This window comes from Bombina bombina, chromosome 8, assembly GCF_027579735.1.
Source record: "Bombina bombina isolate aBomBom1 chromosome 8, aBomBom1.pri, whole genome shotgun sequence".
Classification (NCBI taxonomy): domain Eukaryota; kingdom Metazoa; phylum Chordata; class Amphibia; order Anura; family Bombinatoridae; genus Bombina; species Bombina bombina.
The window spans coordinates 322,523,886-322,546,001 of NC_069506.1; the positions used below are offsets into that span (position 1 = coordinate 322,523,886).

Genomic DNA, 22,116 nt, shown 5'->3' on the forward strand with positions numbered 1-22,116 from the left:
ATAAATACCTTCCTCTTTGGTTCCTAGTAATACACATAAACAGTAGGGATTGGACTCCCTTGACAACCAGTCACTCCTTTCTTCTCCATATCTATAATGCATTGGGGCATAGGTGGCCTTTTACATCTATCTAAAACTCACGACCTTCAAAAAAACTGGACATTTAAGTGTACAGTATTTTTGTGAAGATTCTACTGGACAGCCTGCTGAAATACTGGACACCTGGAATCCCTACTTACACTATGTAAACTAGCTAAGTCTCTGGTCTGTTGGAACATTTCAAGTGGAGAAGCCTTTTGAACAGCTCTAGAGAAATAAAGCCCTTCGTGTGGCTGGGATCCTGATCATGCATAGCTTAGGTATAAAATAGGTTTTATGTGGCAAACTGTTTTCTGACTAGGTTGCAGCCTTGGTGATGCGTTCTACACCAGTTAATATCGAAGTCATTGTTTTTCTGGGAATGCAATACCCCAGCTGCGATATCATGAAGGCATGGGTGCACTGTAAAAAACAAATTGCATCTCCCGGTTATATTATTAGATAAAAGAATGAAGCTCAGACAGACACTTGATCATAAAGATCTAGCACTTGTTCTGAGGTTTGTAATCCTCAGTATATAAATACATACACTTGTCTTTTTGCAGACATGTTTTATTCAGACAGACACTTGATCATAAAGATCTAGCACTTGTTCTGAGGTTTGTAATCCTCAGTATATAAAATACATACACTTGTCTTGTTGCAGACATGTTTTAATCAGACAGCAACACCTCTGTTTTTGTCAGGGTTCAGCTTCAGCCATAGGAAAATCATCCATCACAATTGTTGATCCTTGTTGCTGGATCATAGGACCTTGGCTTAGAATGATATGTAGCTTTGTGTGTCGTCAGTATTTCCTTTCATGTTAACGGTAATGCTTTTTCAGCCATAGCTTTTACTGTGCATGAAGCATAAGCATTCAAAACTACACCTTCATGGAGGGCTGTTGGTGGTGTGTTGCATTGGTAAACTTCATTTTGTCCTATCTGACACTGGCACTTGTGATAGCTTAAAGGGACAGTAAACACCTTAAGATTTTAATATAAAGGCAACAAGTTATTATTAAACATATTGCTTTGAGTGTGACTTAATATGTGAGAGAGTTCATTTGTGAGTGTGTGTGTGAGACTGAGAGAGTGTGAGAGAGTGTCTGTCTGAGAATGAGTGTGTGAGAGTGTTTGTGCGTATGTGTCTGGGTGTGATAGAGTGCATGTGTGTGAGAGAGTGCGTGAGTGTGTCTTTGTGTGTGAGTGTGTGTGTGAGACTGAGAGAGTGTGAGAGAGTGTCTGTCTGAGAATGAGTGTGTGAGAGAGTGTTTGTGCGTATATGTGTCTGGGTGTGATAAGAGTGCATGTGAGTGTGTCTTTGTGTGTGAGTGTGTGTGTGAGAGAGTGCGTGAGTGTGTGTGTGTGAGAGAGTGCATGAGTGTGTCTTTGTGTGTGAGTGTGTGTGTACACGTCTGTTTATGTATACTTAAAGGGACATGATTCAGATAGAGAATACATTTTTAAACAACTTTCCAATATACTTCTATTATATAATTTGCTTCCTTATCTTGTTATCCTTTGCTGAAAGGTTTATCTAGGCAAGCTCAGGAGCAGCATAGAACCTAGGTTCTATCTGCTGATTGGTGGATGCATATATATACTGATTATTATTGGCTCACCCATGTGTTCAGTTAGATACCAGTAGTGCATTACTGCTCCTTCAGCAAATGATACCAAGAGAATGAAATAAATTAGATAATAGTAAGTAAATTAGAAAGTTGTTTAAAATTGTATTCTCTATTGGAATCATGAAAGAATTTTTTTGGGTTTCATGTCCCTTTAAGTGACTGGCTCCTCAAAACAAGGTAAATGTTTGGTGGACTTTGGCTAATGAAAAACAGGTGCAGCAAACAAAGCATTAGCTTGTTTTGAAAATGTTTAAAGTTGGTGGTTTTCTATAGCAAGAAAACAGAAATCTTTTTATTTCAATGTGTTTTCTGACTAATGCAGGTGTCAAAGACTGTGTATATGCTCCATCGGTGGCGTATTAAAGGGACAGTATACACCAATTTTCATATAACTGCATGTAATAGACACTACTATAAAGAATAAGATGCACATATACACATACACACACGCACACATATACACACACGCACCCATATACACACGCACCCATATACACAAACACACATGCACTAACACGCATACACATACACACATGCGCGCACACACACACACATATATACATACGTAAACATATACATACGCACACATATACATACACAAACGCACACACATATACACATATGCACATATATACACATACGCACACATATACACATACGCACACATATACACATACGCACACATATACACAAACGCACACATATACACAAACGCACACATATACACAAACGCACACATATACACAAACGCACACATATACACAAACGCACACATATACACAAACGCACACATATACACAAACGCACACACGCACATATACACACACGTGCACATATACATACACACACGTGCACATATACATACACACACGTACACATATACATACACACACGTACACATATACATACACACACGTACACATATACATACACACACGTACACATATACATACACACACGTACACATATACATACACACACGTACACATATACATACACACACGTACACATACACAGACGCGCACATATACACACATGCGCACATATACACACACATATACACATACACACATGCGCACATATACACACACACATATACACACATACACACACATATACACACATACACGCGCACATATACACATACACACACACACATATACACATACACACACGCACACATACACACATGCGCACATATATACACACACACGTGCACATATATACACACATATACACAAACACACGCACACATATACACAAACACACGCACACATATACACACAGAGTTGTACACAAACGCACACACACCTATCGTTGCAATATACAAAAAACAAACAAACACAGATTTCTTAAAACAATTCTTCCTTAAACACAACACTAAGTGCTGGTAGCCAACAAAACTAAAGACAATAGCTAGCTGAATAAAAGAAAGGTCCAGAGCTACCTCTAAACTGTAATGGGCAGTCTCTTATGCCCCCTAGAATGAAAGCTCTTTGGGCAAAATCTCCCTTATATGCCTGTATAATACTTCTAAAGTAACTGTAAGCTTCTTACAAGTATAGCCACAAAAAAGTGCTGCCCTAGGCAAGTGCCAAAATACGCCCCTCTGCTCCATGCATAGTAAGATATCCCTACAATATTAATAATTTTTGGTAATACAAGTGTATCGCAAAAGTGTTACTATCCAAAAAATGTAATGCATTTAGGTGCATTTTAGTTTTAATAGTTAAATCCCTTTAATACAAAAGCAGAATTTCTTACTTGTCTTCTGCAATTTACTGCTAGCCCAGGACTAGTGAAAATGTCCTTGCCACGTTATAAGTATTCAAAAATTGTCTTTTATCTATAAATTCACTTCCCTGCAGCTGTAATCCTTTAGGGTTCACAATATCTTTATTTTATTATTACTGCATTACAGTAATGGGTGCTTGATTAATCATAAATAATTGATGAGTGCTACACAAAATGTAAAAGAATATCAGACAAACACTGGGGCAATCCACCCATTTCTTTGGTAGGGAAAGCACATCTTATTAAAATGATGATTCTCCCCACACTGCTTTACCCTTTAAACATTACCTATCCTGGTCCTCAAAAAGATATCAAATTGCTTTAAGGATCGAGTCTGACATGGTAGGAATTAGGGGACAGATATCTATAACAAACTGTCAGTGTAGCTTTGGTAGAGAAATTTAGTTCACATTGTTTTAAAAATGTTTAACTTTAAATCTGCCATGAAATAAATGATTACAATGTTTGATTATGTAAAACGCTTTAGACTGTTTTTATAAGTAACATGTATGTGTAGAGTCTCACGGAAATCTCATTTTATACATTCTCCTATTCTAACAAAACGTATACTATAGAACAATACCAGACTGGAAACAAAGGGTTCTACATTTCCTTGTCAGCTACTCTAGCCTCATGTGCTTTGTAAATATAGGCAGCCCTCAGGTTTCCTGTTTACATCATATCCCCAGACATTTACCTTTGCAGTGACTAAACAGGGCTGCACTCGCACAGATTTCCCCACAGCCACACTGTCTGGTCGCTCACATGTGATGCATGTGTTGAGGAAGACGGGACCTCTGTACTGTGTATGTATCAGTTTGTGTCTGTATTTTAACCTGTAATATGCTAGAGAGGGCTGCTTTGCTTGGCAACGCATTAATCCCTCTCCTATTGCCTTGTGGGTTCCAGCTTGTTTTTCTAAGCAATTCTGTTTTCTCTTTTTTTATTCTGAAACATTTTAGCATTCACAGGATGCTTTAATAGTTGCAGTTTATTTGTGACTCTGTTTCACTTTGTGTAAGGTAAATAATATATTCTGTAATTAATTGTATTAATTATACTTAGATATACATAAATCACAATATTAATGATGCATGCGATACAAACATGTCATTTAGTTTAGATATACAGGCATTATTAGTAATATTGTGTTCTTGTTCTAGATACTTATTTACAAATGTATTTCTCTTGTTAAGTGTATCCAGTCCACGGATCATCCATTACTTGTGGGATATTCTCCTTCCCATCAGGAAGTTGCAAGAGGATCACCCACAGCAGAGCTGCTATATAGCTCCTCCCCTCACTGCCATATCCAGTCATTCTCTTGCAACTCTCAACAAAGATGGAGGTAGTAAGAGGAGAGTGGTGTATTATAGTTAGTTTTTTTTCTTCAATCAAAAGTTTATTTTTAAATGGTACCGGAGCGTACTGTTTTATCTCAGGCAGCATTTAGAAGAAGAATCTGCCTGCGTTTTCTATGATCTTAGCAGAAGTAACTAAGATCCACTGCCGTTCTCACATATTCTGAGGAGTGAGGTAACTTCAGAGGGGGAATGGCGTGCAGGTTATCCTGCAATAAGGTATGTGCAGTTAACATTTTTCTAGGGATGGAATTTGCTAGAAAATGCTGCTGATACCGGATTAATGTAAGTTAAACCTAAATACAGTGATTTAATAGCGACTGGTATCAGGCTTATTACCAGAGATACATACTCTTATAAAAGTGCAATATAAAATGTTTGCTGGCATGTTTAATCGTTTTTATATATGTTTGGTGATAAAACTTATTGGGGCCTAGTTTTTTTCCACATGGCTGGCTTGATTTTTGCCTAGAAACAGTTTCCTGAGGCTTTCCACTGTTGTAACATGAGTGGGAGGGGCCTATTTTAGCGCTTTTCTGCGTAGCTAAAATTACAGACAGAGACATTCAGCTTCCCTCTGCATGATACAGGACATCTCTGAAGGGCTCAAAAGGCTTCAAAAGTCGTGTTTGAGGAAGGTAACAGCCACAGTAGAGCTGTGATAAACACACAAGAGGGCGCTATAACAACTGAGTGGTACAAAAGATTATCAGTGATAAAAACAATAACAAACAATATATATGAGAAACTGTGAATAGATCATGGACTCTCACCATACAGACGATATAACTATTGATATTCAGTCCCAAACATGTGTACAATGTTCATATGTCCAATGTCCCAATGATGTGAGCAGAACCAGTTGCTGCCGATAATCCTGCACTCTCCTCCTGTAAATGCCCTCTTCTCTCCTAAATGACCGGAGGCAGATCTATAGGGGTGGAGGGGAAACAGAGGCGACAAATGTGTGTATCCAGTGTGATAATGGACCCCCCTGCACAAGTATGCTATACCCAGGGTACTCACACTTTGACTTAGCACACCAATGTGCTGGTAGGCGCAGACTGGCTATCAGAGCAAGCCAGCTAGCTCTCTCCGGTGCACTCTCTCGCTGTGGTAATCGTCAAAGTCTGATCCGCTGTGTCTCCTTAGTGCTGGTCTCCAACGCCAACAGGAACTGGTAACGGAATGATGTTGAGCTACCATAGATTTAAGTGATGGATCCAAACTCAATACTTTTTCAGGGGGTCCCAATATTTATTAACAATATCTGTACAAGATTAGGATAAGAAAAGGCCATTTGGACCCTGAAGTGAGTTTGATTGCCACATTTGGTTTTTATAAAACCAAGGACTTTCTTTTTAATCTTGTACAGATATTGTTAATAAATATTGGGACCCCCTGAAAAAGTATTGAGTTTGGATCCATCACTTAAATCTATGGTAGCTCAACATCATTCCGTTACCAGTTCCTGTTGGCGTTCGAGACCAGCACTAAGGAGACACAGCGGATCAGACTTTGACGATTACCACAGCGAGAGAGTGCACCGGAGAGAGCTAGCTGGCTTGCTCTGATAGCCAGTCTGCGCCTACCAGCACATTGGTGTGCTAAGTCAAAGTGTGAGTACCCTGGGTATAGCATACTTGTGCAGGGGGGTCCATTATCACACTGGATACACACATTTGTCGCCTCTGTTTCCCCTCCACCCCTATAGATCTGCCTCCGGTCATTTAGGAGAGAAGAGGGCATTTACAGGAGGAGAGTGAAGGATTATCGGCAGCAACTGGTTCTGCTCACATCATTGGGACATTGGACATATGAACATTGTACACATGTTTGGGACTGAATATCAATAGTTATATCGTCTGTATGGTGAGAGTCCATGATCTATTCACAGTTTCTCATATATATTGTTTGTTATTGTTTTTATCACTGATAATCTTTTGTACCACTCAGTTGTTATAGCGCCCTCTTGTGTGTTTATCATACTTATATTTTAGTTCTTATTCCAATTTTTGGTATTAAGAGGTGCAGCTTGTCTCCCCCATTGGGAGGTTGTCTATTCCCTTCATATTTACTAATAGTTTCAGCGCCCTCTAGTGACTAAGGTCACAGTTGTTTAACAGTAGAGCTGTGGCAGTTGTTGTGACTGGTTTTAGAAACGTTTTTGTCATTTGTTATTCCGTTTTTGGTATTAAGGGGTTAATCATCCATTTGCAAGTGGGTGCAATGTTCTGCTAACTTGTTACATACACTGTAAAAATTTCGTTAGTGTAACTGCCTTTTTTCACTGTTATTTCAAATTTTGGCAAAATTTGTTTTTCTTAAAGGCGCAGTAACGTTTTTTATATTGCTTGTTAACTTGGTTTAAAGTGTTTTCCAAGCTTGCTAGTCTCATTGCTAGTCTGTACAAACATGTCTGACACAGAGGAAACTACTTGTTCATTATGTTTAAAAGCCATGGTGGAGCCCCATAGGCGAATGTGTACTAAATGTATTGATTTCACCTTAAACATTAAAGATCAGTCTTTATCTATAAAAGAATTGTCACCAGAGGGTTCTGTCGAGGGGGGAAGTTACGCCGACTAACTCTCCCCAGTGTCAGACCCTGTGCCTCCCGCTCAAGGGACTCACGCTAATATGGCGCCAAGTACATCAGGGACGCCCATAGCGATTACTTTGCAGGACATGGCTGCGATCATGGATAATACCCTGTCAGCGGTATTAGCCAGATTGCCTGAATTAAGAGGCAAGCGCGATAGCTCTGGGGTTAGACGAGATACAGAGCGTGTAGATGCTGTAAGAGCCATGTCTGATACTGTGTCACAATATGCAGAACCTGAGGATGGAGAGCTTCAGTCTGTGGGTGTTGTCTCTGACTCGGGGAAACCTGATTCAGATATTTCTAATTTTAAATTTAAGCTTGAGAACCTCCGTGTATTGCTTGGGGAGGTGTTAGCTGCTCTGAATGACTGTGACACAATTGCAGTGCCAGAGAAATTGTGTAGACTGGATAAATACTATGCAGTGCCGGTGTGTACTGATGTTTTTCCAATACCTAAAAGGTTTACAGAAATTATTAGTAAGGAGTGGGATAGACCCGGTGTGCCGTTTCCCTCCCCCCCCCCTTATATATTTAGAAAAATGTTTCCAATAGACGCCACTACACGGGACTTTTGGCAGACGGTCCCTAAGGTGGAGGGAGCAGTTTCTATTTTAGCTAAGCGTACCACTATCCCGGTTGAGGACAGTTGTGCTTTTTCAGATCCAATGGATAAAAAATTAGAGGGTTACCTTAAGAAAATGTTTATTCAACAAGGTTTTATTTTACAGCCCCTTGCATGCATTGCGCCTGTCACTGCTGCGGCTGCGTTCTGGTTTGAGGCCCTGGAAGAGGCCATCCATACAGCTTCATTGACTGAAATCATTGACAAGCTTAGAACACTTAAGCAAGCTAATTCATTTTGTTTCTGATGCCATTGTTCATTTGACTAAACTAACGGCTAAGAATTCTGGATTCTCCATCCAGGCGCGTAGGGCGCTATGGCTTAAATCCTGGTCAGCTGACGTGATTTCAAAGTCTAAATTACTCAACATTCCTTTCAAGGGGCAGACCTTATTCGGGCCTGGTTTGAAAGAAATTATTGCTGACATTACTGGAGGTAAGGGTCATATCCTTCCTCAGGACAGGGCCAAATCAAGGACCAAACAGTCTAATTTTCGTGCCTTTCGAAATTTCAAGGAAGGTGCAGCATCAACTTCCTCTGCTTCAAAACAAGAGGGAACTTTTGCTCAATCCAAGCAGGCCTGGAAATCTAACCAGTCTTGGAACAAGGGCAAGAAGGCCAGAAAGCCTGCTGCTGCCTCCAAGACAGCATGAAGGAACGGCCCCCTATCCGACAACGGATCTAGTAGGGGGCACACTTTCTCTCTTCGCCCAGGCGTGGGCAAGAGATGTTCAGGATCCCTGGGCGTTGGAGATCATATCTCAGGGATATCTTCTGGACTTCAAAGCTTCTCCTCCACAAGGGAGATTTCACCTTTCAAGATTATCTGCAAACCAGATAAAGAAAGAGGCATTCCTACGCTGCGTGCAAGACCTTCTAGTAATGGGAGTGATCCATCAAGTTCCGCGGACGGAACAAGGACAGGGTTTTTATTCAAATCTGTTTGTGGTTCCCAAAAATGAGGGAACCTTCAGACCAATTTTGGATCTAAAGATCTTAAACAAATTCCTCAGAGTTCCATCATTCAAGATGGAAACTATTCGAACCATCTTACCCATGATCCAAGAGGGTCAGTACATGACCACAGTGGACTTAAAGGATGCCTACCTTTCACATTCCAATTCACAAGAATCATCATCGGTTCATAAGGTTTGCCTTTCTAGACAGGCATTACCAATTTTGTAGCTCTTCCCTTCGGGTTGGCTACAGCCCCGAGAATTTTTACAAAGTTTCTGGGCTCACTTCTGGCGGTTCTAAGACCGCGAGGCATAGCCGTGGCTCCTTATCTAGACGACATCCTGATACAGGCGTCAATCTTTCAAATTGCTAAGTCTCATACAGAGAGAGTTCTGACATTTCTGAGGTTGCATGGGTGGAAAGTGAACGAAGAAAAGAGTTCTCTATCTCCTCTCACAAGGGTTTCCTTCCTAGGGACTCTTATAGATTCTGTAGAAATGAAAATTTACCTGACGGAGTCCAGGTTATCAAAACTTCTAAATGCTTGCCGTGTTCTTCACTCCATTCCGCGCCCTGCGGTGGCTCAGTGCATGGAAGTAACCGGCTTAATGGTAGCGGCGATGGACATAGTGCCATTTGCGCGCCTGCATCTCAGACCGCTGCAATTATGCATGCTAAGTCAGTGGAATGGGGATTACACAGATTTGTCCCCTCTACTAAATCTGGATCAGGAAACCAGAGATTCTCTTCTCTGGTGGTTATTTCGGGTCCACCTGTCCAAGGGTATGACCTTTCGCAGGCCAGATTGGACGATTGTAACAACAGGTGCCAGCCTTCTAGGTTGGGATGCAGTCTGGAATTCCCTGAAGGTTCAGGGATCGTGGATTCAGGAGGAGAAACTCCTCCCAATAAATATTCTGGAGTTAAGAGCAATATTCAATGCTCTTCTAGCTTGGCCTCAGCAACCCTGAGGTTCATCAGATTTTGGTTGGACAACATCACGACTGTGGCTTACATCAACCATCAAGGGGGAACCAGGAGTTCCCTAGCGATGTTGGAAGTCTCCAAGATAATTCGCTGGGCAGAGACTCACTCTTGCCACCTATCAGCAATCCATATCCCAGGTGTAGAGAACTGGGAGGCGGATTTTCTAAGTCGTCAGACTTTTCATCCGGGGGAGTGGGAACTCCATCCGGAGGTGTTTGCTCAATTGGTTCATCATTGGGGCAAACCAGAACTGGATCTCATGGCGTCTCGCCAGAACGCCAAGCTTCCTTATTACGGATCCAGGTCCAGGGACCCAGAAGCAACGCTGATAGATGCTCTAGCAGCTCCTTGGTTCTTCAACCTGGCTTATGTGTTTCCACCGTTTCCTCTGCTCCCTCGACTGATTGCCAAAATCAGACAGGAGAGAGCATCAGTGATTCTGATAGCGCCTGCGTGGCCACTCAGGACCTGGCATGCAGATCTGGTGGACATATCATCCTTTCCACCATGGACTCTGCCTCTGAGTCAAGACCTTCTAATACAAGGTCCTTTCAATCATCCAAATCTAGTTTCTCTGAGACTGACTGCATGGAGATTGAATGCTTGATCCTATCAAAGCGTGGCTTCTCTGAGTCAGTCATTGATACCTTAATACAGGCACGAAAGCCTGTCACCAGGAAAATTTACCACAAGATATGGCGTAAATATCTTCATTGGTGTGAATCCAATAATTACTCATGGAGTAGGGTTAGGATTTCTAGCATATTGTCCTTCCTCCAAGAGGGTTTGGACAAAGGATTATCAGCTAGTTCTTTAAAGGGACAGATTTCTGCTCTGTCTATTCTTTTACACAAGCGTCTGGCAGAAGTTCCAGACGTTCAGGCATTTTCTCAGGCTTTAGTTAGAATTAAGCCTGTGTTTAAACCTGTTGCTCCTCCATGGAGCTTAAACTTGGTTCTTAAAGTTCTTCAAGGGGTTCCGTTTGAGCCCCTTCATTCTATTGATATCAAACTTCTATCATGGAAAGTTCTGTTTCTGATGGCTATTTCCTCGGCTCGAAGAGTCTCTGAGTTATCTGCCTTACATTGTGATTCTCCTTATCTGATCTTTCATTCAGATAAAGTAGTTCTGCGTACAAAACCTGGGTTTTTACCCAAGGTGGTTTCTAACAAGAATATCAATCAAGAGATTTTTGTTCCATCATTATGTCCTAATCCTTCTTCAAAGAAGGAACGTCTTTTGCATAATCTAGACGTAGTCCGTGCCTTGAAGTTTTACTTACAAGCTACTAAAGATTTTCGTCTAACCTGTTTTTTTTTGTTTTTTTTTATAATCATTTATTTATTCAGGCCATTAGTGTGGAAAAAGAAAAGAACAAATTCAACATATGAAAACATTTCAAGCACCACGCAGGGCATTGTCATGATAAACAAGATAATAAAAAAATATTATATACCATAATACAAAACTGTAACCATTTATATCACGTCTAGCCATATTTATCCGAAATAAAAATAAATCTGATTGTCCACACGTCAAGCCAATTATATTATCACTATATACAGAGAACAGAACAAGAGGTAAAGTAAAAGAGAAAAAGCAGCGAAAGGAAAAAAAAAAAAAAGTCCCCTCTACATAAGTTGCTCTAAACCTCGTCCCCCCTCAACTCTCACAAAATCCTAATTTAGCGTCCAAAACCTTTATTTAATGAATAAAATAAAATTATGCTTATTATATATCTCTGTAATTCCTAATCCATTCTGCCGGGAAATCACCTGATAATACTAGATCACAATAACTATGTGAACTTAAAAAGGGATATAAAATAGACTTTTGAGCTTCTACCGGATATGTCTTAATTATAGGTAACCATCTAACTAGGAATTTCTTGACTTCTCTTTCACTTGCTTCTTTCAGCTGAAAAGATTAAAAAATTATTTTCGTCTGTACCTCTTTAATAAATACTGAAAAACCCGGCATTTTTTTGGCTTTCCAGTTCTTTAAGATAAGTTGTCTAACAAGAAGAATAATTACATTTAGACTTTTTCTCTGTAAGTATACCTCCGAACAACTATGATCAAAAAAAATATACTATCTGCATCTAACTGCAAGTTAGTTTCATATAAATTATTAACCCAAAAAACAACCTTTTTCCAGAACTGATCAATCTTTGGACAGGATACAAACATGTGTGAGATATCTGCATTTACATAAAGACAACGTGGACAAAAGAAATTTTGCCGTCGAAAAATTTTAGATAATTTCAGTGGTGTGAAGTAGTAATTATTAATTAACTTGATATGACTTTCTTTCCAACTCATTGGTATTCTAGTCTTATTAACAGTTTTACAACTGTCTTTTATTTTACCTTGATCAGGCTCTGTTGTCACTAATCCCCATTTTAAATTCAAATTTTCCAGGAGAGAATCACTTTGTTTGGCCAGCATAATACTATATAGTAGTGAGATTGAGGGTGCCTTGACTTTAGATATAATGATACAAGATTTCTTCTGTTATGTGTGATCAGTCCACGGGTCATCATTACTTCTGGGATATTATCTGCTCCCCTACAGGAAGTGCAAGAGGATTCACCCAGCAGAGTTGCTATATAGCTCCTCCCCTCTACGTCACCTCCAGTCATTCTCTTGCACCCAAAGACTAGATAGGACGTGTGAGAGGACTATGGTGATTATACTTAGATTTTATAACTTCAATCAAAAGTTTGTTATTTTACAATAGCACCGGAGCGTGTTATTGCCTCTCTGGCAGAGTTTGAAGAAGAATCTACCAGAGTTTTTTACTATGATTTTAACCGGAGTAGTTAAGATCATATTGCTGTTTCTCGGCCATCTGAGGGAGGTAAAAGCTTCAGATCAGGGGACAGCGGGCAGATAAATCTGCATTGAGGTATGTAGCAGTTTTTATTTTCTGAATGGAATTGATGAGAAAATCCTGCCATACCGTTATAATGACATGTATGTATACCCTACACTTTAGTATTCTGGGGATGGTATTTCACCGGAATTACTCTGTTAAAAGTACATTAAACCTTTTAATAGGTATTTATTATGTTAAACGTTTTTTGCTGGAATGTAGAATCGTTTGCATTTTCTGAGGTACTGAGTGAATAAATATTTGGGCATTATTTTTCCACTTGGCAGTTGCTTGTTTTAATTGTGACAGTTTCGTTTCTCTCTCACTGCTGTGTGTGAGGGGGAGGGGCCGTTTTTGGCGCTCTTTGCTACGCATCAAAAATTTCCAGTCAGTTACTCTTGTATTTCCTGCATGATCCGGTTCATCTCTAACAGAACTTAGGGGTCTTCAAACTTCTTTGGAGGGAGGTAGATTCTCTCAGCAGAGCTGTGAGACTTATATATTGACTGTGATTACAAACGTTGCTCTGTAATTTTTATGTTTCAAATTTAATTATTGTTACTTTACTAATGGGAACAAACCTTTGCTAAAAGTTGTGTTGTTTTTTTAAGGATTGATGCTATAACTGTTTTTCAGTTCATTATTTCAACTGTCATTTAATCGTTTAGTGCTTCTTGAGGCACAGTACGTTTTTTGTTAAATAAGATTGTAACCAAGTTGCAAGTTTATTGCTAGTGTGTTAAACATGTCTGATTCAGAGGAAGATATCTGTGTCATTTGTTCCAATGCCAAGGTGGAGCCCAATAGAAATTTATGTACTAACTGTATTGATGCTACTTTAAATAAAAGCCAATCTGTACAAATTGAACAAATTTCACCAAACAGCGAGGGGAGAGTTATGCCGACTAACTCGCCTCACGTGTCAGTACCTGCATCTCCCGCCCGGGAGGTGCGTGATATTTTGGCGCCTAGTACATCTGGGCGGCCATTACAGATAACATTACAAGATATGGCTACTGTTATGACTGAAGTTTTGGCTAAATTACCAGAACTAAGAGGCAAGCGTGATCACTCTGGGGTGAGAACAGAGTGCGCTGATAATACTAGGGCCATGTCTGATACTGCGTCACAGCTTGCAGAACATGAGGACGGAGAGCTTCATTCTGTGGGTGATGGTTCTGATCCAAACAGATTGGATTCAGATATTTCAAATTTTAAATTTAAATTGGAGAACCTCCGTGTATTACTAGGGGAGGTTTTAGCGGCTCTTAATGATTGTAACACTGTTGCAATTCCAGAGAAATTGTGTAGGTTGGATAAATACTTTGCGGTACCGGCGAGTACTGACGTTTTTCCTATACCTAAGAGACTAACTGAAATTGTTACTAAGGAGTGGGATAGACCCGGTGTGCCGTTCTCACCCCCTCCTATATTTAGAAAGATGTTTCCAATAGACGCCACCACACGGGACTTATGGCAAACGGTCCCTAAGGTGGAGGGAGCAGTTTCTACTCTAGCTAAGCGTACCACTATCCCGGTGGAGGATAGCTGTGCTTTTTCAGATCCAATGGATAAAAAATTAGAGGGTTACCTTAAGAAAATGTTTGTTCAACAAGGTTTTATATTGCAACCCCTTGCATGCATCGCGCCGATTACGGCTGCGGCAGCATTTTGGATTGAGTCTCTGGAAGAGAACCTTAATTCAGCTACGCTGGACGACATTACGGACAGGCTTAGAGTCCTTAAACTAGCTAATTCATTCATTTCGGAGGCCGTAGTACATTTAACCAAACTTACGGCTAAGAACTCAGGATTCGCCATTCAGGCACGTAGGGCGCTGTGGCTAAAATCCTGGTCAGCTGATGTAACTTCTAAGTCCAAATTACTTAATATACCTTTCAAGGGGCAAACTTTATTTGGGCCCGGTTTGAAAGAAATTATCGCTGACATTACAGGAGGTAAGGGCCACGCCCTGCCTCAAGACAAAGCCAAAGCTAAGGCTAGACAGTCTAATTTTCGTCCCTTTCGGAATTTCAAAGCAGGAGCAGCATCAACTTCCACTGCACCAAAACAGGAAGGAGCTGTTGCTCGTTACAGACAAGGCTGGAAACCTAACCAGTCCTGGAACAAGGGCAAGCAGGCCAGGAAACCTGCTGCTGCCCCAAAGACAGCATGAACCGAGGGCCCCCGATCCGGGACCGGATCTAGTGGGGGGCAGACTCTCTCTCTTCGCCCAGGCTTGGGCAAGAGATGTCCAGGATCCCTGGGCGCTAGAGATCATATCTCAGGGATACCTTCTAGACTTCAAATTCTCTCCCCCAAGAGGGAGATTTCATCTGTCAAGGTTGTCAACAAACCAGATAAAGAAAGAAGCGTTTCTACGCTGTGTACAAGATCTGTTATTAATGGGAGTGATCCATCCGGTTCCGCGGTCGGAACAAGGACAAGGGTTTTACTCAAACCTGTTTGTGGTTCCCAAAAAAGAGGGAACTTTCAGGCCAATCTTGGATTTAAAGATCCTAAACAAATTCCTAAGAGTTCCATCGTTCAAAATGGAAACTATTCGGACAATCTTACCCATGATCCAAAAGGGTCAATACATGACCACAGTGGATTTAAAGGATGCTTACCTTCACATACCGATTCACAAAGATCATTACCGGTATCTAAGGTTTGCCTTCTTAGACAGGCATTACCAGTTTGTAGCTCTTCCATTCGGGTTGGCTACGGCTCCAAGAATCTTCACAAAGGTTCTGGGTGCCCTTCTGGCGGTACTAAGACCGCGAGGAATTTCGGTAGCTCCGTACCTAGACGACATTCTGATACAAGCTTCAAGCTTTCAAACTGCCAAGTCTCATACAGAGTTAGTTCTGGCATTTCTAAGGTCGCATGGATGGAAAGTGAACGAAAAGAAGAGTTCTCTTTTTCCTCTCACAAGAGTTCCATTCTTAGGGACTCTTATAGATTCTGTGGAAATGAAGATTTATCTGACAGAAGACAGATTAACAAAGCTTCTAAATGCTTGCCGTGTCCTTCATTCCATTCAACTCCCGTCAGTAGCTCAATGCATGGAGGTGATCGGCTTAATGGTAGCAGCAATGGACATAGTTCCCTTTGCACGTCTACATCTCAGACCGCTGCAATTGTGCATGCTAAGCCAGTGGAATGGGGATTACTCAGACTTGTCCCCTACTCTGAATCTGGATCAAGAGACCAGAAACTCTCTTCTATGGTGGCTTTCTCGGCCACATCTGTCCAGGGGGATGCCATTCAACAGGCCGGACTGGACAATTGTAACAACAGACGCCAGCCTACTAGGTTGGGGCGCTGTCTGGAATTCTCTGAAGGCTCAGGGACAATGGAGTCAGGAGGAAAGTCTCCTACCAATAAACATTCTGGAATTGAGAGCAGTTCTCAATGCCCTTCTGACTTGGCCCCAGTTAAAAACTCGGGGGTTCATCAGGTTTCAGTCGGACAACATCACGACTGTAGCGTACATCAACCATCAAGGAGGGACAAGAAGCTCCCTAGCAATGATGGAAGTATCAAAGATAATTCGCTGGGCAGAGTCTCACTCTTGCCACCTGTCAGCAATCCACATCCCGGGAGTGGAGAACTGGGAGGCGGATTTCTTGAGTCGCCAGACTTTTCATCCGGGGGAGTGGGAACTTCATCCGGAGGTCTTTGCCCAAATACTTCGACGTTGGGGCAAACCAGAGATAGATCTCATGGCGTCTCGCCAGAACGCCAAACTTCCTCGCTACGGATCCAGATCCAGGGATCCGGGAGCTGTTCTGATAGATGCTTTGACAGCACCTTGGAACTTCGGGATGGCTTATGTGTTTCCACCCTTCCCGCTGCTTCCTCGATTGATTGCCAAAATCAAACAGGAGAGAGCATCAGTGATTCTAATAGCACCTGCATGGCCACGCAGGACTTGGTATGCAGATCTAGTGGACATGTCATCCTGTCCGCCTTGGTCTCTACCTCTAAGACAGGACCTTCTGATTCAGGGTCCATTCAAACATCAAAATCTAACTTCTCTGAAGCTGACTGCTTGGAAATTGAACGCTTGATCTTATCAAAACGTGGTTTTTCTGAGTCGGTTATTGATACCCTGATACAGGCTAGGAAACCTGTTACTAGAAGGATTTACCATAAGATATGGCGTAAATACCTTTACTGGTGTGAATCCAAAGATTACTCCTGGAGTAAGGTTAGGATTCATAGGATATTGTCCTTTCTACAAGAAGGTTTAGAAAAGGGTTTATCGGCTAGCTCATTAAAGGGACAGATCTCAGCTCTGTCCATCTTGTTACACAGGCGTCTGTCAGAAAATCCAGACGTCCAGGCTTTTTGTCAGGCTTTAGCTAGGATCAAGCCTGTGTTTAAAACTGTTGCTCCGCCATGGAGTTTAAACTTAGTTCTTAACGTTTTACAGGGTGTTCCGTTTGAACCCCTTCATTCCATTGATATAAAATTGTTATCTTGGAAAGTTCTGTTTTTAATGGCTATTTCCTCGGCTCGAAGAGTCTCTGAGTTATCAGCCTTACATTGTGATTCTCCTTATCTGATTTTTTCACTCAGACAAGGTAGTTCTGCGTACTAAACCTGGGTTCTTACCTAAGGTAGTCACTAACAAGAATATCAATCAGGAGATTGTTGTTCCATCCTTGTGTCCAAATCCTTCTTCAAAGAAGGAACGTCTTCTACACAATCTGGATGTAGTTCGTGCCCTCAAGTTCTACTTGCAGGCAACTAAGGATTTTCGACAAACGTCTTCCCTGTTTGTCGTGTACTCTGGTCAGAGGAGAGGTCATAAGGCTTCGGCTACCTCTCTCTCCTTCTGGCTTCGTAGCATAATTCGTTTAGCCTATGAGACTGCTGGACAGCAGCCTCCTGAAAGAATTACAGCTCATTCTACTAGAGCTGTGGCTTCCACTTGGGCCTTTAAAAATGAGGCCTCTGTTGAACAGATTTGCAAGGCTGCAACTTGGTCTTCGCTTCATACTTTTTCCAAATTTTACAAATTTGACATTTTTGCTTCTTCGGAGGCTATTTTTGGGAGAAAGGTTCTTCAGGCAGTGGTTCCTTCTGTATAATGAGCCTGCCTATCCCTCCCGTCATCCGTGTACTTTTGCTTTGGTATTGGTATCCCAGAAGTAATGATGACCCGTGGACTGATCACACATAACAGAAGAAAACATAATTTATGCTTACCTGATAAATTCCTTTCTTCTGTTGTGTGATCAGTCCACGGCCCGCCCTGTTTTTTAAGGCAGGTAAATATTTTTTAAATTATACTCCAGTCACCACTACACCCTTGGCTTCTCCTTTCTCGTTGGTCTTTGGTCGAATGACTGGAGGTGACGTAGAGGGGAGGAGCTATATAGCAACTCTGCTGGGTGAATCCTCTTGCACTTCCTGTAGGGGAGCAGATAATATCCCAGAAGTAATGATGACCCGTGGACTGATCACACAACAGAAGAAAGGAATTTATCAGGTAAGCATAAATTATGTTTTTAACACAGACCATGCGATCATCTCACTGCCACTCCACTTCTTGATCTTTATAAAATGGTGAATTTGGAGATACGCATATAAGCTAATAGTAGGTAGATCAAATTTCCTCCTTAAATTGTCGAGCGTTATTAATTGCCTCTCTTCTTTAAACAGTTGATAGACTGCCATAAGCCCTTTAGAAGCCCAACTTCTGAATACCTTCTGATTAGTACCCGGAGAAAACTCTGGGTTACCCAGTATTGGTAAATACTCCGAAAAAGAATAATCTACTCCGGTTAAAGTACACAACCCCTGCCAAGCAAGAATTATGTTCCTGACTGAGATTAACGTCTTAATATTACTAGGAATATTTTGGATTTGAATATGCAATAATGCTTTTTGGAAACCATAACGCTTTCAATTTCCGATGACGAAAACCAATTTGTTTCAGCCAGCCAATCTAGGGCAATTTTACCCAGTGCAGCTAAATTATAAAATTGTATATTAGGTAGTGCTAGACCGGCACATTCGCGTGTTTGCAATAATTTTTCAATTGCAATTCGCGATTTTTTCTTACCATGCCAGATAAAATGAGAAAAATTTGAATATATTTTCTGTAAATCAGATTTCGTCAATATTAGAGGGAGGTTCTGAAAAGGGAAGAGGATACGCGGGAAAATAATTGTCTTGATAAGACTAACCTGTTTGTTGTTTACTCTGGACAGAGGAGAGGTCAAAGGGCCTCGGCAACCTCTCTTTCTTTTTGGCTTCGGAGTATAATCCGTTTAGCCTATGAGACTGCTGGACAGCAGCCCCCTGAAAGGATTACAGCTCATTCTACTTCTTCCACCTGGGCCTTTAAAAATGAGGCCTCTGTTGAACAGATTTGCAAGGCTGCGACTTGGTCTTCGCTTCACACCTTTTCAAAATGTTACAAATTTGACACTTTTGCTTCTTCGGAGGCTGTTTTTGGGAGAAAGGTTCTTCAGGCAGTGGTTCCTTCCGTTTAAGTTCCTGCCTTGTCCCTCCCATCATCCGTGTACTTTAGCTTTGGTATTGGTATCCCACAAGTAATGGATGATCCGTGGACTGGATACACTTAACAAGAGAAAACATAATTTATGCTTACCTGATAAATTTATTTCTCTTGTAGTGTATCCAGTCCACGGCCCACCCTGTCCTTTTAAGGCAGGTCTAAATTTTAATTAAACTACAGTCACCACTGCACCCTATGGTTTTTCCTTTCTCGGCTTGTTTCGGTCGAATGACTGGATATGGCAGGGGAGGAGCTATATAGCAGCTCTGCTGTGGGTGATCCTCTTGCGACTTCCTGTTGGGAAGGAGAATATTCCACAAGTAATGGATGATCCGTGGACTGGATACACTACAAGAGAAATACATTTATCAGGTAAGCATAAATTATGTTTTTGTTTCATAATTTTCAGGTATACATTTCTTGATCTTAATATTTTGGATTTGTTTTAAAATCAAACTACCAGACTGAAGGGTATAAATATTTTAAATTGCATATGAATAATATTACTTTTAAAATTTATGGCACAGCTATTTGTAGTTGAATTTCTATAATGCTTTGCAATTATATATATTTGTAGATTTATTCTGTAATACATTTACTGATATGTGATGTGCAGCTTTATTCTGTAATACATTTACTGATATGTGATGTGTAGCTTTATTCTGTAATACATTTACTGATATGTGATGTGTAGCTTTATTCTGTAATACATTTACTGATATGTGATGTGTAGCTTTTTGTGGTCTACAAACAGGATTTAATGTAACAATGTGATTCTGTGTGTGCATGTGCATGTCTAATACACAGTGTATGGGTTTATTTCTCTTTTTATATTTGTTGCTATATGTATGTGGTGTCAGAAATCCAGGCTACAATGTCTGAATCATGATTCTGTTTGTTTCTGGATTAGTAAATTTGGTCTTAATCAGAAAATAGAGTCAAAACCTTGAGTAATCCAGAGAGCCATAAAACATCAGCTGTTTTTGGAACTCCATTCTGTTTGTAGAAGATTATTTTGAAGTGTATTTGATAAGGCTCAGAACTTTCAAACACTGATGTTTCTTCTGTGGATGTCGTGTAACATATTAGCATAAAAGTAATTATAAAAGAAAGGCGCTTACATCTTCTTTAAAAGGGTATAAACCCTAAAAGTTTTCATCCGTGATTCACACAGAGCATAGAATTAAAAAAAGTGTTTCTAGTTTACTTAAATGATGAAATTAACTTTGTTTTCACTGTATTCTTTGTTGAAGAGCATACCTGGATAGATAGTGTACACATGTTTGGAGCTTTACATGGCAGAGACCTCTGTTGCCACCTGGTTCTCTTGCAAATATATAACATTGGTAAAAAAAATATTCTTGCAAAACGGCCACCATATTGTTTTTGAGACGTGCACACTCCTAAGCCTATCTATCTGCCTTTTAATAATGAACAAGAAAACAATGTCAATTTGATAATATAATTAAATTGGAACCTTTTTAAAAATTGTATCTTTTATCTGAACACTTTAACGCATATTTTTTTGTTTGCGTAGTCTATTTTGATCATTTTTTTTTTTTTTTTAATTTGTTATGGATTTACTTTTACTTTAATAACAAATTGTCCCACTCATACAGTAGTGCACGTCCAGTGGGGGTAAATAAGTGTCAGTAACGCTGGTCCCAAGACAATATCATAGCAACTTTTCCTTCAATCATTTGGCAATACAACTGGCTTACCCCGCTTTTAAGCGATCCGTCCGGTCCTGGGGTGCTGTATTCAGTCGCACTCAGCTTGCACCACTGATGTATAGGCGCTTGATACTCACGTGAATGCTAGAGTCTCCAACTTAGTACTTGCATTCAAACCGGCACCCTCTTCAGACATCACAGGGGTATGTAGCCTGTTCTGGCTCTGATACTGATCGGATCGGTCCAGCGTCGGGTCTGTAGATCCTCGTCATACGGGATTTAGGAAACTTGTTGCTAAATACCTAAAGGCTGTGCTGCACATAGTTAAAGGGACAGTGAACACCAGAATTTTTGTTGTTTTAAAAGATAGATAATCCCTTAATTACCAATTCCCCAGTTTTGCATAACAAACACCTCTGTAATTACCTTGTATCTAAGCCTCAGCAGACTGCCACCTTATTTCAGTTCTTTTGACAGACTTGCACTTTAGCCAATCAGAGCTGACTCCATGGTAAATTCACATGCATAAGCTCAATGTTATCTATTTGAAACACATGAACTAATGCCCTCTAATGGTGAAAAACTATCAAAATGCATTTAGATTAGAGGCGGCCTTCAAGGTCTAAGAAATTAGCATATGAACCTCCTAGGTTTAGCTTTCAACTAAGAATACCAAGAGAACAAAGCAAAATTGGTGATAAAAGTAAATGGGAAAGTTGTTTAAAATGACATGCCCTATTTGAATCATGAAAGTTTTTTTTGGACTTGACTGTCCCTTTAAGGTCAATCACAGATAGTGTATCAAAAAAGGAAACGAAGCACCAGCATGGGTCTAAAATCTTAAATTCTTCCATACTTGTTTAAAAAATAGTGGTAACACACAGTGGGTAAAATTCGGAGTGTGAGCAGAGCACAGCTGTGCTATTTACTTTTACTTAGTCAAGTACTGTGCAGACATATTAGTATTGTGTTGGTAACTTTGAAACGTTGA

General features: G+C 40.5%; 1 protein-coding gene across 4 annotated transcripts in view; it reads left to right on the top strand.

Annotated features, from left to right (window-relative positions):
• The window catches only part of FAM118B (family with sequence similarity 118 member B), a 218,863-nt gene that overhangs the window by 66,364 nt on the left and 130,383 nt on the right, over positions 1-22,116 (top strand). Inside the window, exon 1 of one of the 4 annotated variants that reach the window (XM_053691534.1) lies at positions 4,248-4,314. The exons of the other annotated variants lie outside the window; for them this stretch is intronic. The gene's annotated coding sequence lies outside the window, so the exon portion shown is untranslated. Of the gene's footprint in view, positions 1-4,247; positions 4,315-22,116 lie in introns of those variants that run through there. 4 annotated transcript variants of the gene reach the window in all.